The sequence below is a fragment of the Leptonychotes weddellii genome, chromosome 2 (assembly GCF_054177405.1).
Source record: "Leptonychotes weddellii isolate Sample4059 chromosome 2, ASM5417740v2, whole genome shotgun sequence".
Lineage (NCBI taxonomy): Eukaryota > Metazoa > Chordata > Mammalia > Carnivora > Phocidae > Leptonychotes > Leptonychotes weddellii.
In genome coordinates, this window is record NC_138370.1 from 70,116,901 (window position 1) to 70,137,550 (window position 20,650).

Consider the following 20,650-nt stretch of genomic DNA (forward strand, 5'->3'; position numbering starts at 1 on the left):
TTTTTTATTCTTATGTTAATCCCCATACATTACATCATTAGTTCTAGATGAAGTGTTCCATGATTCATTGTTTGTGCATAACACCCAGTGCTCCATGCAGAACGTGCCCTCCTCAATACCCACCACCAGGCCAACCCATCCTCCCACCCCCCTCCCCCCCAGAACCCTCAGTTTGTTTTTCAGAGTCCATCATCTCTCAGGTACATATTCTTTTAAACCTCACAACATTTCTGTGAGTTGAATGGTGTTATTCCCTCCATTTTTGCAGGTGGGAAGAAAGAGGCGCAGAGACAGTGAGCAACTCATCCAGGTTACACAGGAAGTCATGAAGCCTGGATTTGGACTGAGGTGGACAGACTCTGAACGCAAACTTTTGATCCTTATACTACCCCGTGCTGGTGGAGTTTGAAGCCTGCCCCTTTTCTCTCTAGTGTTTCTATTTTACAGTAGAAGTAGATTAGAAAAACTATGATTTCTTGATAGATATACTTATTTAAAAAAGATGCTCCATCAGTTATAAGCTATCTATTGAATGTGTGTCCTGAGCTATTGTTAGATACTATGGTGCATATAAGGTGAAGAGTTTAACAAAATTTTGTCCTTGAACAGAACCTGTAAACTTCCAAATTCTTTTCCATCTATCATCTCATTTGATCTCCATGAATGTTAAGTGAGGAGAGAATTTAGGACTGAGAAGTTAAGTGAGCTGCCGGAGTTCAAATGGTGCATTAGTGGCAGAAGAAGGATCTGAACCTAGATTCAGGCCCTGGGATTTCCCGATAAAATTTAGAATCTGATGCACAGAGACCTTGAGTACAAGATTAAAAGAAAAAAAGCAAATGGTAAAATTCTATATAATTCAAGTCAAAAGTTCCCCCAGGTTCTACACATGAATGAATCTATTAACTCTGTGAGTCAAAACCATCTATGTTGATTTTAATTTGCACTTGCCACAGCATATTTTAATTGGTTTTCTCCCCCCAAGTCTCTGGTCTATTTTTTGGACGGTAGGGGTTGTGCTTTTAGTAGTACAGATATCTAAATGGCTTCATAAGGACCAAATTCAGTATTTGAATTACTAATGAACTTAAATATATATAAACATTTGACTTAATACTGGATGATAGCCAATAACCAAAAACAAATAGTGCAGTCCTATTGTGTTTTTTGAGTCATAAAAATATACATTTTTAAGATTAATTACCCCAGAAATCAAAAGAAGAATCTGTTATTAGTAACTTTTATGTCATCCAGGGGATGACACTGTAATTTTCCTAACACTTATTCACTAAAAAAAACAAACCTAATTTCCACGTACCACCATGTTGATAAATGTTGACTCTAAAAAGGGCATTAAGTATTTCAGTGCCACCCACCATGTAAACACCTATGTCATATGTTACTTCCAAACTTACATCTGTAATGTTGACGGAGAAGGCAGGGTCAAAATTAAAATGTGAATCTTGTTGACTCCACCACAATAATATTCTCTGGGTTTTGCTTTTTGTTTTTTCGTTTTGTTTTTGTTTTTTGCAAAGACTGCTCTGAAATCAGAAAAGTAAGTCTCCCCATGCTTTCTCCACCTTTTCCAAATTGCTTATAGACTTTTGTTTGGATTTGATAGGAGTCTTGTTTTATTTGTTAGTGTCTCAACTATATATGCTTTTCTCCCACGGAGTCCAAGGAATTACCCACTCCTTTTTTAGATCTGAGACCCTTCTAGAATGTTAGAGGGCCATGAAATTATTTAGGGAGCTGTAACTAGCATTACAAAAATAAAATGGAATAGAGTATACTAGAAAAGAAAATATAGTGCGTCCCATTGGTGCATGAAACTTATTCCAAGTGGACATGCACGCAAATGTTGTGTACTGAGTCCTGATGTGAAATATATTTCTTACTGGGGTTGTGCTTGTGGCAGGATTCACCGTTCGTCTTTCAATTCCAAATCCACCCCTGTATATACTGCTCTGTGATTGGCACTGAGATTCTTCTGTGCCCGCTGGCTCTCTGTTAGGTTCTGCAAGTAGGGGGCGCTAGAGGGAGATGCGAAGGTGGGAGGAGGGGAGAGGAGGCTTCTTGGCTGCTTTTCTGTTTCCCTGAGCTTGGCCCCAGCGACAGCGCTGGCTCCAGCCTCCGGCTTCTTTCAGTTTCTTTCGGGTCTCTAGCAGCAGAGGTACCAGCCAAAGTGTCCCCTTTTCAAAGGTATGGATGTCCGCTCCTTGGAACCTTTCCTCAAGCTTCTGATTTTAGCAGCCACACTGTGTTTTCTTCTCTGTCCCCTCCTCAAGCCATGGTAGCTCATTTCTGCAGTAATTATCTCTAGATATTAGTTTAGCATTTCCTTTCTGCTTTCTCAGTCTTTCAAGACTTCGGTAACCAATTTCTTGTTTTAAATCCCTCTGTTTGAAATACTAAATGAGATTTTCATTTTGTTGACTAAACTCTGAATAATACATGGTAAGAAAAAAAGAGAAAGAAAAAGTTTAAAAGCCATGGCTCCTGGGCATCGACTCTTCAGTCTTAACCTCATTCATGCAGTGTCCATCCTAGCAGCTTGGGCCCATTGGTATCTACTAAACACCACCAACCACGGATGATAGTGCAATGCCTGGCTCATTTAGTTTTTTTCCAAAAGGGGGGAAAAAGGGCATAAAAGAAAATATATACAACATAGCTCCTTTAATTTTGGAGTTTAAGGCATCTCAGTATTTGTCTTGGTATTACAGGTGTGAAATAAGATTTTAACTCCTAAAAAAATTTTAAAAAAGATTTTAACTGAAAAGGAGCTAAACAGGATATAGGATCAGCCTTCTTGACACAGGTTGCCCTAGCTGCAAAATGCAATGCTGTATCGGAAAGTTTTGGTGTCTATAATCTTATACATCTCTCTCACACACATACACACACAAATTAAGTGATGAGTCATTTACACTCACGCGAGCACTGGCGAATGTTTGGTTACCAAATTGAGGACACCAAGAGAAGGCTAACTTGGTCCACTTAGGAAGAGGAAACAGAGATCTAGAGAAGTCACAAACTGGAATCCCATGGGTTTCATCTGGCTGGCAAATACTTTTATTTTACCCGCATAGTATTTTTTAAAAATGTGAATTAGTTGCCAAGATGTGGAAAATACCATATTTTGAGGATCTCTTGACAATTGGAAACTCAGGGAATACTGGGTCCTCATTCCCATCGAGTACGGAGTACTTAATGGGGCATATGCTGTCTAGTTTGTCATGGTCCACCAGTCCTTCATACTTGGACTTTCATTCTTTCTTTATGTTACCTACCTCTCCTGTGGGCATTTGCATTTTGAGTCTTGGTCTAGAGGAAGCAACCTAGGGTGGTAGGGGCTGCACACTATGTGGGAGGAAGGAGAAGAAAAAGAAAAATAGATACAGTAGATGCAGAGTGAGTTAGGAGGTATGAGACAGCTGCCAAGGGAAAGGGTGTTTTGGGAATGAAGAAACATAAATGTGTTGTTTATAAGGTTGTGCTATATGACATACCCCATTCTCCATCTGTCCACAAGAATGTCAATAAAACAACCTTACTGGGGTTTGTGTGTTTGTGCGTGTGTATTACTTTCTGTGTGTGCATGTGTGTGTGTGTGTGTGTGTGTGTGTGTGTGTGTGTGGTGAGATCATTGACAGTGGGCTAAGACTGACATACAGACAGGTGGGACTAGAGAAATGGCTCAGGAAAGCCCAGGTACAGGTAAGTTACATGACATTTTTTGAGTGATTTTTTTCTAAGAAATAAAGTTTCTGAAGTTTATAGTGATGGCTATCTTAGCATTTGGTAATAGAAAAGTAATTATAATTGATGAGACCCATTAACTTTAATCAGTCAAAAATTTATTGCAAAAATAACATTTGTCAACTATTGCTTGATGAAGTCACCCTCTTTTCACTAACTGTCCCATGGTTTGTTTTGTGTGTGTTTTTTTAGATTTATTTATTTATTTTAAAGAAAGAGAGAGAGCACGAGCAGGAGGGGCAGAGGGAGAGGGAGAGAGAATCTGAAGCAGACTCTGTGCTGAGTGGGGAGCCTGATGTGGGGCTCGATCCCACAACCTTGAGATCATGACCTGAGCTGAAACCACAAGTCGAATGCTCAACCGCTGTGCCACCCAGGCACCCCAACTGTCCCATGGTTTTAAACACTTTTTAGAACCATTTGTTCCTCAGTCTCAAATTTTTAAAGATACATTAACTTACGATTAAATAAACTATATATATAACTTATCTATCTACATATAACTATAAAACTATGTAGTTATAAAACTATATGCATATCTTTCTCTGATTGACTTATTTCGCTTAGCATAATACCCTCTAGATCCATCTGCGTCGTTGCAAATGGCAAGATTTCATTTTTTTGATGGCTGCATAATATTCCATTGTATGATGTAATGTGTGGTGATTAACATAACATAATAAAATAAAATTTAAAAAACCTATATTCATAAAACAACATATAGCTATATAAAACTATCAATCTATGAATAACCTGACTTTAGTGATATACTGGGAATATACACTTTTGTATTCATGAAGCTTTGTAATTTCTCAAATTTTACATACTTACTGAAGTATTATTTAAAAGTGATTAATAATATAAAGTCATTTAGAATGATCTATAATCCATGTCCAGAGTTAAGAGTGTTAGAATTTGGGTATCTTCAGCTAACATCATAATTAATGGGGAAAAACTAAAAGCTTTATTTTTTTTTTAAGATTTTATTTATTTATTTGTCAGAGAGAGAGAGGACAAGCAGGAGGAGTGGAAGGAATAGGGAGAAGCAGGCTCCCTGCTGAGCAAGGAGCTTGATTCAGGACTCGAGCCCAGGACCACGGGATCATGACCTGAGCCTAAGGCAGATGCTTAACCGACTGAGCCACCCAGGCATCCCTGAAAGCTTTCTTTTTAAGATCCAGTACAAGGCTAGGTGGCCCACTCTTGCCACTTTTATTCAACATAGTACTGGAAGTCCTAACCAGAACAAGTAGACAAGAAAATAAATAAAAGTCCTCCAAGTTAGAAAAGAAGAGGTGAAAGTTATCCACCAGTAACTTTTAGAACTAATAAAAGAATTCAGTAAAGTTGCAGGAAACAAACCCAATATACAAAAACTGGCTGTGTTTCTGCACTCTAACAATGAACTACTCAAAAAGAAAATCAAGAAAGCAAGTCCATTTACAATAACATTTAAAAGAATAAAATACTTAGGAATAAATTTAAGGAAGTAAAAGATCTATACACTGAAAATTATAAAACATTGATAAAATGAGGAAAAACAAATAAATTGAAAGATATCTTGTGTTCATGGATTGGAATAATTAATATTGTTAAAATGTTACAGATTCTATAGATTACAGAATCTACAGATTTAAGCAAAATTTCAATAACATTTTTCACAGAAATAGAAAAACAAAATGCTAAAATTTATATGGAGCCAAAAAGACCCTGAGTAGCCAAAGCAGTCTTGAGGAAAAAAGAACAAAGTTGAAGATATCCCACTTCCTGATTTCAAATTATAAATTTAGTAGTCAAAACAATATGGTACTGGCAAGAAACAGATCCATAAGCCAATGAAACATAATGGAGAGCACAGAAATAAACATACATACACATAATCAGTCAACTAATCTTCAGCAGGGCACCACGAATAAGGGAGGATGGTCTCTTTAATAAATACTATTAGAAAAACTAGATATCCACATGCAAAAAACGAAATTGGACCCTTACCCTACACCATACACAGAAATCAACTCAAAATGGGTCAAAAACTTACATGTAAGTTCTGAAACTATAAAAGTCCTAGAAGAAAACATAGGGAAAAATCTCTTTGACATTGGTCTTGGTGATGATGTTTTGAATATGACACCAAAAGCAAGAAAGAATCAGTGGAACTACATCAAGGTAAGAAACTTCTTCGAAGAAAAAAAAAAATTAACAAGATGAAAGGGAAACGTACAAAGGGGAGAAAATATTTGCAAATCATATATCTGAAGAATTAAAATCCAAAATATATAAACCAGTAATTTAGTGAGTAAACTGTTTTCCTGAGTTCTATGAGCTGTTCTAGCAAATTAATTGAACCCAAGGAGGAGGTTGTGAGACAGTCAGTCAGAAGCACAGATATCAGCTGGACTTGTGACTGGCACCTGAAGTGGGGGGCAGTCTTGTGGAATGTAGTCTTGTGGGACTGAGCCCTTAACCTAGAGAATCTGATGCTACTGCCAGGTAGATAGGGTCAGAGTTGACTTGAATCATGATCAAGCTGGTGCTGGAGAATTGGTTGGTGTGGATAAAAAGCCCACACATTGAAGTTGGTGTCAGAAACATGTATCTAGGGGCGCCTGGGTGGCTCAGTTGGTTAAGCGACTGCCTTCGGCTCAGGTCATGATCCTGGAGTCCCGGGATCGAGTCCCGCATCGGGCTCCCTGCTCAGCGGGGAGTCTGCTTCTCCCTCTGACCCTCCCCCCTCTCATGCTCTCTCTCTATCTCATTCTCTCTCTCAAATAAATAAATAAAATCTTAAAAAAAAAAAAAAAAAAAAGAAACATGTATCTAAAGGAAATGAAACCAGCATCTGAAAGAGATACCCGCACTTTCATGTTCATTGCAGCATTATTCACCATAACCAAGATATGGAAACAGCCTAAGTGTTCATCCATGAATGAATGGATAAAGAAATCATGGTGTATCTATAAAATGGAATATTAGCCAGTTTTACAAAAGGAGGAAATCCTGCCATTTTTGACAACATGGATGGGATTCACCTCACCTCTACTTGTGAGGGGATTGAGGAGGGATCAAAGGTGTCACACCTTCCTGCCTACAGGAAGGGCTGGGAAACAAGAAACAAGTCAAACAAACCAGGACCCTAAACTGGTTTTTGTTCAGACTTTTCTTCTCACATAACTTGAATGAGGGTACATGTAGCCCAGGAAGATCTCCAGGGTAGGACGTACCTGAGAATGGGAACAGTTCCACAGAGATAGAGTGGGGAAATCTTGTGTGACAAACTAGATTTGAACCTTGGGTCAAGCCTCCCTGAAGCCAAGTCCATCTCTGAATTGTTTAGTTAGATTGTCTGTCATCCCCTATCCTGCTCAAGACAGATTGCTTTAATTTTTCATTTCTATATTTGTAACATAGTATGCACATGGGTGTACTGTGTTTGTGTGGGTATGTGTAACAAAACTGCTGTTATGCCAACTATGAAGTTTATGTTCTGCTTTCTCTTTCAAGTAATACTATATCATCAACAATTTCTGGTACCATTAAATAAGCTTCAAAAACATGATCCTGAGGGTGTATAATACTGAACACAGTGGGTGTGCCATCTTTTATTGAAACAGTTCCTACTGTTGAATAGTTAGATGGACTCATAAGCTTTCAAATATTTGTGTCAGTTTCTTCAATCTCTGTCTACGATTTTATATAATTTGCTTGTTCAAAAATGGCCTTCATCTTGTTTCTGTCTGCTTTAATGAGCCCTATGCTTTTTTATAGGCATAAGAGAAATCTATCATGTTCTATCCATCAAATAATCCTCCCTTGTTTGCTTAAAATTGTCTTCAAGTGTCACTTTATTCAAGAAACCTAACCTTAAAAACAGGGCTCAAAACCACGCATTATACCATCACTGACAGATGATCCGTCTTTGCCAAGTCATCCAAAGGGAATGATTTCTTGTTTAAAAGGGAGAAAAGTATACGTCTCTGGCAAAAACATTCTTCTTGTGTTTCCTCACAGTGCTAGTACGTAGTAGGTGTTCCATCAATATAAGACAACAGCAAGTGTGTGATTACTTATTATAACTTCCAGGTTGATGACTTCTTCCTAAACTCTCACCATTAGCTCATTCCTCAAGACCCTTTATTAATTCCAGAGGCACTTTATTGAAAGTAACAAAGAACCATGGCATCAATTCATTTTCCTTACAGAGCAGATGTAGAAGACTCCAGAAACCAACTCAGAGCACTGGAATGTTGCAAATTGGTGCTGTTTCCTTTGCAACCAGAGGTTTGAACTGAAAGATTTGCAACACTGAAAGGGGTGGCTTGCTTTATTTTGGCAGGCAGCTCCACAGCATTTGGTAGAGACAAAGGTGGTCGTCTGTACTGCATTTTCTTGCTTTTTACCTTAGAAGTTAAGCTCCAGAGGGAAGGAGCTGATGCCCTTGGTCTCTATGAAACCCCTTTCCTCTCTTTACCAGGGTTTTACTTTTAATGTAGATTGCTACATGACATCTTAATATTTGAATCATTCATTTCTTTCTAAGTGTGTCTAGTTTCTCTTCTGTAAAATGAATATAAAATACTTCATAGAATGTGGGGGCACCTGGCTGGCCCAGTTGGAGGAAGGTGTGACTCTTAACCTTGGGGTGTGAGTTAGAGACCCATGCTGGATGTAGAGATTACTTAAAATAAGTAAATAATTTAAAAAATAAAATAAAATACTTCATAGAATGTGAAAAATCAAAGGACATAACACATGTGTAAATGCTTAGAACTGATGAAACCTTAAAACTGTGTAAGTTAACTCAGAGAATGGAAGTCTATAATGGTTCTGAAAGGTTTTAAAATATTTTATTTATTTTTGACAGAGAGAGAGCACAAGCATGGGAAGCAGCAGGCAGAGGGAGAGGAAGAAGCAAGCTTCCCGCTGAGCAGGGAGCCTGATGTGGTGCTCGATCCCAGGACCCTGGGATCACGACCTGAGCCGAAGGCAGACGCTTAACCCTCTGAACCACCCAGGCGCCCTCTGAAAGGTTTCTAAAATTTGTACTTTATTAAGACAAAATGATCTAGAATGAAAAAAATCATAAAATGAAATGAATACTGTTTACACTTTATTAAATAATTAACTTAAGATTAATTATACATGCAATAAACTACGAATATTCTTCTATATAAATGTCATCCCTCTTTACTATTACTCTTAATTCAGGTATAAACTAAATGAAATCTCTCTATGAACCACATCACATTCTTGATTTATCCAAAAGGTGAAATAATCCTCTCCCTTTAGCCTATTTTTGTGTTGTCATTATTATAACATTTTCTTACTTGTATTAGTGCCTTAAAAAAACAATATAAAGGGGGCACCTGGGTGGCTCAGTTGTCAAGCGTCTGCCTTCGGCTCAGGTCATGATCTCAGGGTCCTGGGATCGAGCCCCGCCTCGGGCTCCCTGCTCAGCGGGAAGCCTGCTTCTCCCTCTCCCACTCCCCCTGCTTGTGTTCCCTCTCTCGCTGTGCCTCTCCCTGTCAAATAAAAAAAAAACAAAAAACAAAACAAACAAAAAAACAATATAAAGACTTCTCAAAGTCTTCTTTGTCCGCAATTGCTCAACCTCCCTCACCTGTATTTCTAAGGAGGTTTACTTTTCTTGGGTAGGAAACTGCCTACAGCTAGTTTCGGCACTTTCTTGCTCCTTGTTCTAGCTCTGTTTATGTTCTACTAAGAGGTAAGCTATATGAAGACAGGGCCCTTACTAGTTTGTTTCTTGTGGGATTCTAATACTTAGAACAGTGTCTGGCACCTGGTAGGCCCTCAGTGATTGTAATAGTCGAAATCACATCAATGGGTATGTTAGCTTTTAGTTTTAGTTTTCTATTGTTGTTATAATCAATTACCACAAACTTCTAGATTCAGTCTGTATTTTTTGGCTTCTGGCTCCTTCCTCCATTCTCAGCCATCAGTGGCAGTTTGGGTCTATCTCATGCTTCAAATCTCTCTCTCTCTCTTCTTGGTCATTATCTCTCTCTCTGACCTACACTTCGGTCTTCCTCTTCTGCTGTTAAGAGCCTATGTAATTACATTGGGCCCATCCAGATAATTCAGGACACTATTCTTACCTTAAGGTCAGCTATTTGGTCACCTTGATTCCATCTACAACTTTAATTTCCTTTTGTCATATAACATATTCACAGGTTCTGAGAATTAAGATGTGGATATCTTTGGGGACGATTATTCTTCCTACCACACTGGATTACAATCTTGTTACTATTATCCCATTTAACATTTATAACTAACTTAAAATGGAAATTTTTATTGTTTTTATTAGATAGATGATAAAATAGAGGTCCCAGAAGTTAAATAATTTGTCCAAGATTATAAAGCTAGTAGAGATCAGGATTCCAAAATAGTTTGTTTGGGTCAATAGTATACATATGAACTACTACCTAGCCATACGATATTCATATTACTATGATGGGAATGATTCTCCTTAAGAGTTGTCCAGTGCACAGTGTGCATAATTGTACATGGAAGTTCTGACTTCTAATATATATTGCCTCTGACTTTCCCAGTGTTGTAGTGATGGAAATGATGATATTCCTCTTTATCTTCTGGAGGAAATGAGGATCTACAGGCTGAGACTCACCTGAGAAGCCCTTCCCATTTCCTAAAAACCATTAAGCTCTACAACGAACATTCCTTTTAGCCATACTAACTTTACATTTTACTGTTTTACCAAATCATAGTAGCTATTATTTAGGCTACACTTGCTGATAATTTAGCATAGTATTCTCAATTAATGGTTCAGCCATAACTTGGGTACATTCATTCTGTGGTTCCTACCTAATTGACCTCTAAAGCAGCTCTAACGCTAGTAGTGATCTCTAGCTTATTTTAAACATGGCTTTTTTTCCAAGGTAAAATAAGCAGTGATTAAGTGGGTAGATGTAAAATTCTAATACCAGTAGTTCTAGAGTCCTGTAGCACACTTACAAACAGTTTCTTCTATAAAGTCTGCCAGATCAGGTAGGTAGTAACTGGGTACCGTGGAGAAATCCCATTCCCATTCACTGTCCCTATTACCCCCTTCTTTCTTCCTACTAGAGTTATGTTTAGGAATTCTTCCCCAAATTCCCTGTTGCCAGAATTGGGCATTGAGGAGGAACTGAATAACATTTCAGAAACAAAGGAGTAGTGACTAGCAACAATCAGCCAGAGAACAGGAATATTCCAGAGCACAATATAGATGCATGCCTCAAAGAAGTTAGTTCAGTTCTATACTCCAACAATGAGGGAATCAAGGCCACTTTTCTTTCCTTGTACCCAAGACCCCATTGGACCAGCTCTTCTGATTTTACTGTGCTGCAGGTGAGAGGAATCAGTGGGCCCAGCAATGCAAGAGTGAGAGAAAGAGGCATGGGGATAGAGAAACTCACCTCCTTCTATTGTGGATGGTGAACAACAACCATTTGCTGAAACAGTGATCTGCAAGTTGGGGGTGCTTGTCCTTCAGCTAATATGGAAGGTGGTCCCATGGGATGTGGGAAGAAATCATAAGAATGTCTAATTGTATATATTTTTAAAAAGTCATATCTTAAAAATATTTCTGGGGGCTCCTGGGTGGCTTAGTTTGTTAAGTATCTGCCTCCGGCTCAGGTCATGATCTTGGGGTCCTGGGATCTAGCCCCAGGTTGGGCTCCTGGTTCAGCAGAGAGTCTGCTTCTCCCTCTCCTTCTACTTCTCCCTGCTTGTTCTCTCTCTCTCTCAAATAAATAAATAAAATCTTTAAAAAAATTTCTGATTTTTTGTGCATATATATATATAAGGGGTACATTATTATAGAAGTGAAAAATCAAGAAAAATTTGGAAATTATTATGCTCAAGCTCTGTTCTCAATTCCTCTTAACCGGTTTCCAATACATATTTCAATGAAACAGTATTTCATACTATGTTTCTTTGAGTTCTAGGAGCACTGGGATCACCCCAAGAGCAGAGCAGATGGGTCTGATTTATCCTTGTTTTAATTAGACAGCTTCTCTTTTATTTCTTTTTTTATATGTGTGTTTGAAAGACTTTATTATTAAAAATTTTTTTATTTGAGTATAGTTGACCTCTTTTATTTCTTTTGTATATTGTGGTTCTACATAAGATTTATTTTAATAGATGAGTGTGGCACTGATTAGAAAATAAGTTTATTTAGAACATCAGACAGGATAGTGTGCTAAATTATCGGCAAGTATAGCCTAAATATAAATGTCTTTATATTACCTGTGATACAATGACAGAATGCATCCATTAAAAAGAATGAAGTAGAGGTTTGCTTCTGCCTAGGATGTAGATAGCTGGAATGAATACCGCTTCCACCTTCACAGGGAGAAAAAGCCAGATAAACTACAAAATCGCTTTTCTTGAAGCCATCAGAAAACCGAGGTTGCAGAGCAATCAGGCAATCTGAAATCTAAAAAGTGAGACACCTCCTCAATCACCCCAGGAAAGGCAGAATGTCAGGATTGGCTTACCTGTGGCTGTCAAAGCATGGGAAAAAGATGCAAGTGGGTAAGAAGAAATCAGCTAATATTTTGATGAATTTCTAAAGGTTGAGTGTGGGTGAGCCCCAGACACCTGGGAAGTTCACATTCATTGGCAGACTCTTTTCCTTGAACTTTTTCTGGATGCTCATGAGAAGGATTGGGGGAAAGGTATGGTACCAGAGAAAGCCTCTCTTGGTACTGCAGATTTGGTGGAGGGCCTCGGTCATCACTGTAGGAAAAAAGCATGAAGCCTTTCATCTCTTTTTTGTCAAAGGGAGCAAAAGGTTTAAGCGTGGGGGATAGGGCAGCAAACCTTTATATCTGACCTACTTTAGTCTAGTCCGTGGCTGGATCACCATCATAGAATTTTAGTTGTAATATTATGCCTTTATTATTTTTTTTTAAATACCCATAAAAATCTATGGGAAAAATTAATAAAAAATAAACTCTATGCTTGTAACAAAAATTGTCCTGAAGAGCATCACTAAGCCTTTATAATTTACTTTTAAAAAACTTAATGGCAATTCCAATAAGAAAGAACTTTAACAGAATAATAAATACATGAGATTTTCAAGGAGTTTTAGAAAAGAATATTAATAAGGGAGAATTTATCCTAAGGGATTTAAAAATATACAGTTATAGGAATTAATGTAAGTTAGTGTTGACACAAAAGTAGGCATCAAAGTTAGGGATTCCAGGAGTAAACCTAAGTATATATAGGAATTTACTATTTGATGATGTTGACATTCAAATCAGTCAGAAAGGCTGGAATGGCAAGTTAGAGAAGAGACATGACAGTTGAAATAAACCTATATTATATATATAAAATATAGGCTTATAATATATATATATGTATATATATATAGGCTTATGCCATATTTATTATATATAATATATAGGCTTTTATTTTACATGGTGTTCAGGCCCATGGCCCAATTAGTGTGATTATTTTGGTCTTACTCCTGGCTCAATTCTTCTGAAAGTGCTAGAATGGCCAAAGGAAGGCCAAATAGCAAAAGTCCTATTCTGATAGTTTACTTGATTTCCACTAGACTATTAATTCTATAGATTGTGGACTGTAAAACATAAGCTCCATAAAGACAGGGAGAAGGTCAGTCTTGGTAATCATTGTACCTCTAACCTAATAGGAACATAATACTGTTGAATACTGAATAAATGCATAGAAATGGCTGTCTTTTCTCCACTAAATAGTCGGCCTTACCCCATTTCTTTGTGCTTCTTAAATTGTCTTATGTTATTTGGTTTCATTATCATTAGCAGAGTTCTTATTAAGTGACTTTGTTTGTATTTCACCCTACTGGTCCTTTTAGTCAGTTCCCTAAAGCCAGACAATGGACCAGTGTTGATCTATGATAAACTTTTCATTGGTCTGTGACAAAAAGAGGCGAGAATTATTCTTTATTTATTCATGTTGGTAAAATGTTGCCAGATGTCCCTTTTGAGGGGGAAGGATTGCTGTTGTTTTGCTTGAAATTATGTCCTTTATATTTTTTGGTATCAAAATCATGGTAATAATAAATGGTAGTTATATTTTAATGCCCTTACTTAAATATTTGGTTAAATGTTGAGTGTTATATGTAAATCCCAACTGAAAAGAGAATTGTCCTTGAAATGTACCTGCCAACATAATGGTTAGAAGCTTGGAGTCTTAAGCCAGAAAGACTTTGTTTCTTGTCCTGACTGCCATTTACTAGTTAAGTGATATTGTTTCTCAAACTCCTCAATTTTTGTTTTAAAATGAGTATGACAATAATATTATGCTGAGTGAAATAAGTCAATCAGAGAAAGACATGTATCATATGATCTCACTGATATGAGGAATTCTTAATCTCAGGAAACAAACTGAGGGTTGCTGGAGTAGTGGGGGGTGGGAGGGATGGGCTGGCTGGGTGATAGACATTGGGGAGGGTAGGTGCTATGGTGAGTGCTGTGAATTGTGTAAGACTATTGAATCACAGACCTGTACCTCTGAAGCAAATAATACATTATATGTTAAAAAAAAGAAGATAGTAGGAAAGGAAAAATGAAGCAGGGAAAATCGGAGGGGGAGACGAACCATGAGAGACTATGGACTCTGAGAAACAAGCTGAGAGTTCTAGAGGGGAGGGGAGTGGGGGGATGGGTTAGCCTGGTGATGGGTATTAAAGAGGGCACGTACTGCATGGAGCACTGGGTGTTATACACAAACAATGAATCATGGAACACTACATCAAAAACTAATGATGTAATGTATGGTGATTAACATAACATAATAAAAAAAAAGATAATATTTAGAATAGTACTTTAGTTCAAAAGCAGGAAGCAGTGTTGTTTACTTCTTGAAACATTCTTGTTAACGTAATAAGCAGCCGTAAAGGCATGGGCCATGTGTCTCTGTTCAGAATTATATATCTCAGCACTTCCTAAGTTGCTAAACATATATGTGTTTGTTACCTCTTTTAACTCTGTCAATTTTTGCTTTATATATCTTGAAGCTATGTTATTAGATATACACAAATTTAAGGTTGTTATAATTTCATATTCAGTTGACCACTTAACCATTATGAAATATCGCCCTTTTTCTTTAGTAATATATCTTGCCTTAAAGTCAACTGTGTTATATAATAACACAGCTACCCCAGCTTTCTTTGTGCTGGATTTCACATGGCATATCTTTTTCCATCCTTTTACCTATAAAGTTTCTGTATCCTTAGAATAAAAGTGTGCCTTCTGTTAATAGCATATGATTGGTCCTTATGCTTTTTATACAGTCTGTCTAGATTTAGTTCATTGTCTAGTTCATGTGATTATTAATAGAGTGGAGTATAAGTTTCTACTTTACTGTTTGTTTTGTTTGTCCCACCTCTTCTTCATTCCTTCATTCCTCCTTTCTTCCCTACTTTTGCATTAATAAAATTTTATATTATTCCATTTTTATTTCTTTAGTGGTTGTTTAGTTACAGACTTTCAAAATTTTCTCAGTAGTTATCCAAAATATTAAAATATACATTCTCGACTTATTACAATCTATATTAAATGAGTAACTTTATCACTTCCTGAAAAATGTAACACCATTTCCATACTCTGACTCCATTTACTCCCTTCTTGCCCATTGTGTTTTCTCATATTTTACTTCTGTCTCATGTTAGGCCCTGTACACAACATTATTATTACTTTTATTTTAAATGGTCATTATATATATACACACACAGTTTTTGGAAAGAAATATTCACATACTCTTGCCAGGGTTCTGTATTCCTGTATGCAGTTTCTTGCTTCCAAGTGGAATCATTTTCCTCCAGCCTGAAAAACTTCCTTTATTATTGCATTTAATGAAGGTTTGCTAGCAATACATTATCTCAGCTTTTTTTTTACCTAAAAACATCTCTATTCCACCTTCATTTTTTGGAGGATATTTTCACTGGGTATAAAATTCTAGGTTGGTAGCTCCCCACCCCCACCCCCCAGCAGATTCAGGATATCATTTCCTTTTCTTTGAATTCCCTGGTTTCTACTGAAAAGTTAGCTGTCGGTCTAATGGTTGTTCCTATAAATGTTGTGTGTTTTTTTTCCTCTGGCTGTTTTAAAATTTTTCTCTCTCCTATTGGTTTTCAGCAGTTTGACCAAACTAGGTATAGTTTGATATACCTAGGTCTGTTTTTTTGTTTTGTTTTGCTTTTTTGTTTGTTTGTTTGTTTTGTTTTGTCTTTTGTATTTATCCTGCTTAGGATTTAATAAAACTCTTGAATTTGTGTTGCTGTTTTCACCAACTTTGAAAAATGTTTAAACATTATCTTTTCAAATATTGCTTCTGCTCCATTTTCTCCTTCTCCATTTTTGTGTCTTTCTGGGATTCCAATTACAGGTAAATTTGACATTTTTACTAGATATCACATTTCTTTTATACTCACCTCTATTCTTTCTAATCTTTTTTTCTTTTTGTGTTTCAGTTTGGATATTTTCTATTGATCTATCCGTTAATGCAGTTATGCTATCTTCTGCAGGTCAGTCTGCTATTAGTCAAGAACTTCTTATTTTCAGATGTTATATTTTGTAGTTCTAGAGTGTCAACCTGATTCATTGGAATAAGTCTAATTTTCTGATGAAATTCTTCATCTTTTCATCAATTTTGCCCTTTTCCCTTTAATTTCTCTGATATATTAGAACTGGTTATTTCAAAGCCTTTGTTTGCTATCCCCAAAATCTGTATCATTTAAAGATCTCCTACTGTTATGTTTTTTTCCCTTGATTATCAGCCACATTTACCAGGCTCTGCATAACCTAGTAATTTTTCATTATATGACAAGCATTTTGTGTATGGATCTTTAGAAGGGCAGGATGACATCTTCTAACAGTGAACTTTTCACATTAGAAAGATAATGTTAGGCATTGATTGTTTCATTCCAACCTGCATTATGCTGAGTTAGGACTGGGCTGCAGGTATATATGACTCAGTTTAAACCAATTCACCTCTGTTTCTCAAGCATGTTCTTCCACGTCTTTTTATTAAAAGTCAACAGGCCTCTATCACCTTAGTCTTGAAAGGCGGTAGGAAATTCAGTTTTCTCTTTAGAGGTTTGGGACTTTTCTTTTTGACCTCCTGCTTCCCACTGCTTCCAACTTTGGCAAACATACTGAGGAGTCCAGCCATGTGTTTTGAGGCAGGCCCCATCCTCAAGTGGGACTTTGTCTCATAAATACTATGGTAGTACAGGAGACTTTAGTTTGCTTTATAAAATCTTCCCAGTCTCAGAATTCAGCAAATGTACTGTTGGAAAAACTAACCAAGTGTTAGGATGTCTGAAGTTTCCAATTGTCCCGCCAACCCCACCTGACCACTACAAGTTTTGCTGATTTCGTATTCTCCCAGTGAAGTTCCTCTGTGCAGGCCAAGCCCAGTCATCAGTCCATGTCTACACAGGCAAATCCTCCATAAAAAATAGGCAGTGACAGGCTGCTCAACTTAGAAGGGCTTTCCCTTCTATGGATTGTTTAATTCTCCTTGATTCCTCAACTTTCCAAGGTCTTAAAAAAAAAGATATATATATATATATATATATATATATATATATATATACACATACATATATATAGCAACATAACTGGTTTTTAAAAGTTATTGTAGTAGAAATAGTGGTCCTTGTCACCTACTATTTTCCTACTTGGAATTAGAAGACTTAATAAATATATTTGAATGAATGAATGGATTTCTCAAAAGGCTGTTAGGAGAATGCAATGCTATAACACATGTAAAATTATGCAGCAAACTAACATTTATTGATAAATTCATGTTAGTATTGTTATAATTGGCTCATGGTCTTCAGCTTTCCAGCCTATTATCCTAATTTTCATCTTCAGTACATTTTTCTCCTTAGGTCTATAAGAACATCCAACTCTGCTTATATCTCATGTTTTTATGGGTCAGAGTAAGTTTGTATCCTTGCTTAACCTTTGCATAATTTGCAAATGTCTTGCTTCTTTAACTGTTCTTTTTTCTTTTCTCTTTGCACTTATGCCACAGATCATATCTGCCATGATGTGGTCTCCACATGAGATGGTGAGTCATATGTCTCAGTGATTATGGCAATGTTTTCTGCCTGGCAATCTTCAGCAAAGTTGGTAAATGAAAGGATCTGGTGTGCATCTCTATTCATTTTTTAGAAGTAAACATACTTTAGAAATATTGAAGTTGCTGTAGCATTAGATACAGTTTGAGAGAAGAGAAGTAGGGTCAAGTTCTTGACTTGTGAGACATGGTGGAACTTAGAATTCAAGGACAATAGAATCTAGTGTCAGTATTAACACAGGATTAAAACATTCTTGGTGTATTACATATGTTAATTACCTTTAATTGCCTTTTGATTCTGTGACTAATTTGCCATAGCTATAGAAAGTTTTTGATTAGCCTGATATCTTTCATGAGCCTGTCCCCGTCAACCATTAAAATCAAAGAAAGGAATAAACAAACAAAAGCCAGGAGACTGATGACTATATCACTCCTGCTGTCAGGTGGCCTTGTGGCTACATTTTCAAGCAGGTTTCAGTAACATACAGAAGTTGCAGGCAGCTTTACACAGGAATTAATGATCTAAGAAAATTCTTTCAAATTATTTAGTGCTATGTTAGGCTTCTTACCCCTTTAGTTGTCAGCAAGGTAGAACAATAACATGAAGGAAATGAGCTAAAGTTTGCTTTCTGTCATCTTTAAGATGAGATATAATATGAAAATCTCAGTGCACTTTAATTTTCTTCTACATAAAAGTGGCTTAATAGGGCCTTCCTACTCTGTAACATGTCATTATCATTTATGAGCATTTCTCTGGTGCACTGTACTTTAATGCACTTTATAATAACTAATTAACTATTCAACACAACACCCCCATGAAATAGGTCAGTGGAATTGCCTCCACTCTATAGACATGCAAACTGAGACACTAAGAGACTCAGGGACATGCCTGAAGGTACACAGCAAGCCAGAACAGAGAAGCAAGTCACAACTCATGGGTTCTCCATGCTCACGCCCTTCATGACACTAAATATTTTCCATACATTTTAAGATCCTGAAACAAAAGGAATTTCTTACTAATGCAATGCCAGAGCAATGCCAGAACGTTGAGAGGTGGTGGCATCGTATTTGTTCTTGGATCTTAAATCTGACTGCACTTTCAGGCCAATGCAATCTGGAGTTTTTCATTAAAATGTGATTTTGAGGGACACCTGGGTGGCTTAGTTGGTTAAGCGTCTGCCTTCAGCTCAGGTCGTGATCCCAGGGTCCTGGGATCCAGTCCCGCATTGGGCTCCTTGCTTAGCAGGGAGTCTGCTTCTCCCTCTGCCACTCCCCCTGCTTGTGCTTGCTCTCTCTCACTCTCTCTCTCTGACAAATAAATAAAATCTAAAAAAAATATATGATTTTGAGAGAGTTCATTGATTTTTTTAAATGTGCATTGAGCTTCTTCTGAATTTTACCATTATCATCAGTAGGTCACAGTAGCCCAACCAGGAAGGAGACTAGGGAGCCCTCACAATTTCAAGTTCAGTGATGAGAGAAGAACCTGTCTAGCTCAAATGCCAATTTTGATTTGCCCAACCAAGCAAAAGCCTGTTATTATCTTGGCCAGCCTTTCAAGCAAAAGCCAGAAACCCATTCACTCGTTAACAAATGTGCCAAGCCCAGTGCTGGGTCCTAGAGAAACAATTCTTAAGTAAAGGATGGTTAAGAACAAATAAAATAACGTTCAAAGTGTTTTAAACAATTCATGTTGTGTAAGCACATCAGCTACTTGGCCTGCAATCAGTGGTTTCCTTGCTGGTTGCGTGTGCCATGCCCGTTCTGGCCTCCATGCGGCGAAGAATCCTGTGATTAACTGGCTACAGGAAAGGCAACAACAGCGACCAACCTAATTTTAAACCCTCTAAATGGCAGCTTGACACTGAAGCACAGCAAATACAACTGATCAGAGGGCTTTTCATTAACCACTCTTGATGGGAGGAAATGGTAACTCTTAAGAAAGACTAGAAACCCCTTTGGCCTAAAGCAGTTACTCTGCTGTAGATCCCAAGGCTGGGAGGGATGACCACACAGGAGGAGGACAAGCAATTCAAAATGGGACTCTGTGGAAGTGAATCATGCTCAGAGTAACGGGTATTTTTTCTGCTTTATTGTGTGGGTGCTCTTGAGCCAAATAGCAGAGGGGAATGAGTGAGCAGAAACGGGATTAGGAGTCAAGGCACTTTTCCGAAATGGTGCCTGTGAGTGACTTGGGGGAATTTTAGAAAGGGTAGTATTATGGCTGGTTTTTCTGACTAACTGCCTCAACTCAATTTTGCTAAAAGACACCACTGGCAATTCTGTGCTTGCCTCCAAAAGAATGTGAAAAACAACTACAAAATAAGCCAGTTGCCCCATTTCTTTTCCTTTTCTGAGTAATAATAGCTTTCTATCTTTTGATGTGCTGATTTAAAAAAAAAACAACTTTTTTATAAGTCATGTTTTGCTGCTTGTAGCAATTGATGGCATGAAAGACTAGATCCATTCAAACATACACACACAGGCTTGAACACAGCAGTTTTGAAACATTTGGTCATTTTAATGTTAATTTTCAAATTATGAAGACTTTTACCTACTTCTTCTCAACCACATTGGACTGGTTTCTCAACTGGTTTCTTTTCTGTTTTGAAATAATCTATAGGAAAATATGGTTTAGAGAATTGGGTGGGTAAGGACAATCTATATTTCTTGCTATCTTATGCTATTTAGTCCCTACCCTGAGACCATTCCAGCCCAGGGGTCTACCCTAAACATCCAGTTGCCTGCAGGTTTCCTCATTCCTTTCAGAAACTTAGAAAAAAGAGAAGACAAA

The 20,650-nt window shown here is 37.3% G+C and overlaps 1 long non-coding RNA gene across 1 annotated transcript in view; it reads left to right on the forward strand.

Annotated features, from left to right (window-relative positions):
* Positions 1–1,711: 1,711 nt before the first annotated feature.
* The window catches only part of LOC145720319 (uncharacterized), a 43,976-nt gene continuing 25,037 nt past the window's right edge, over positions 1,712–20,650 (forward strand). The window contains exon 1 of the long non-coding RNA XR_014143231.1: positions 1,712–2,205. This is a non-coding gene — a long non-coding RNA (uncharacterized LOC145720319). The remainder of the gene's footprint in view (positions 2,206–20,650) is intronic.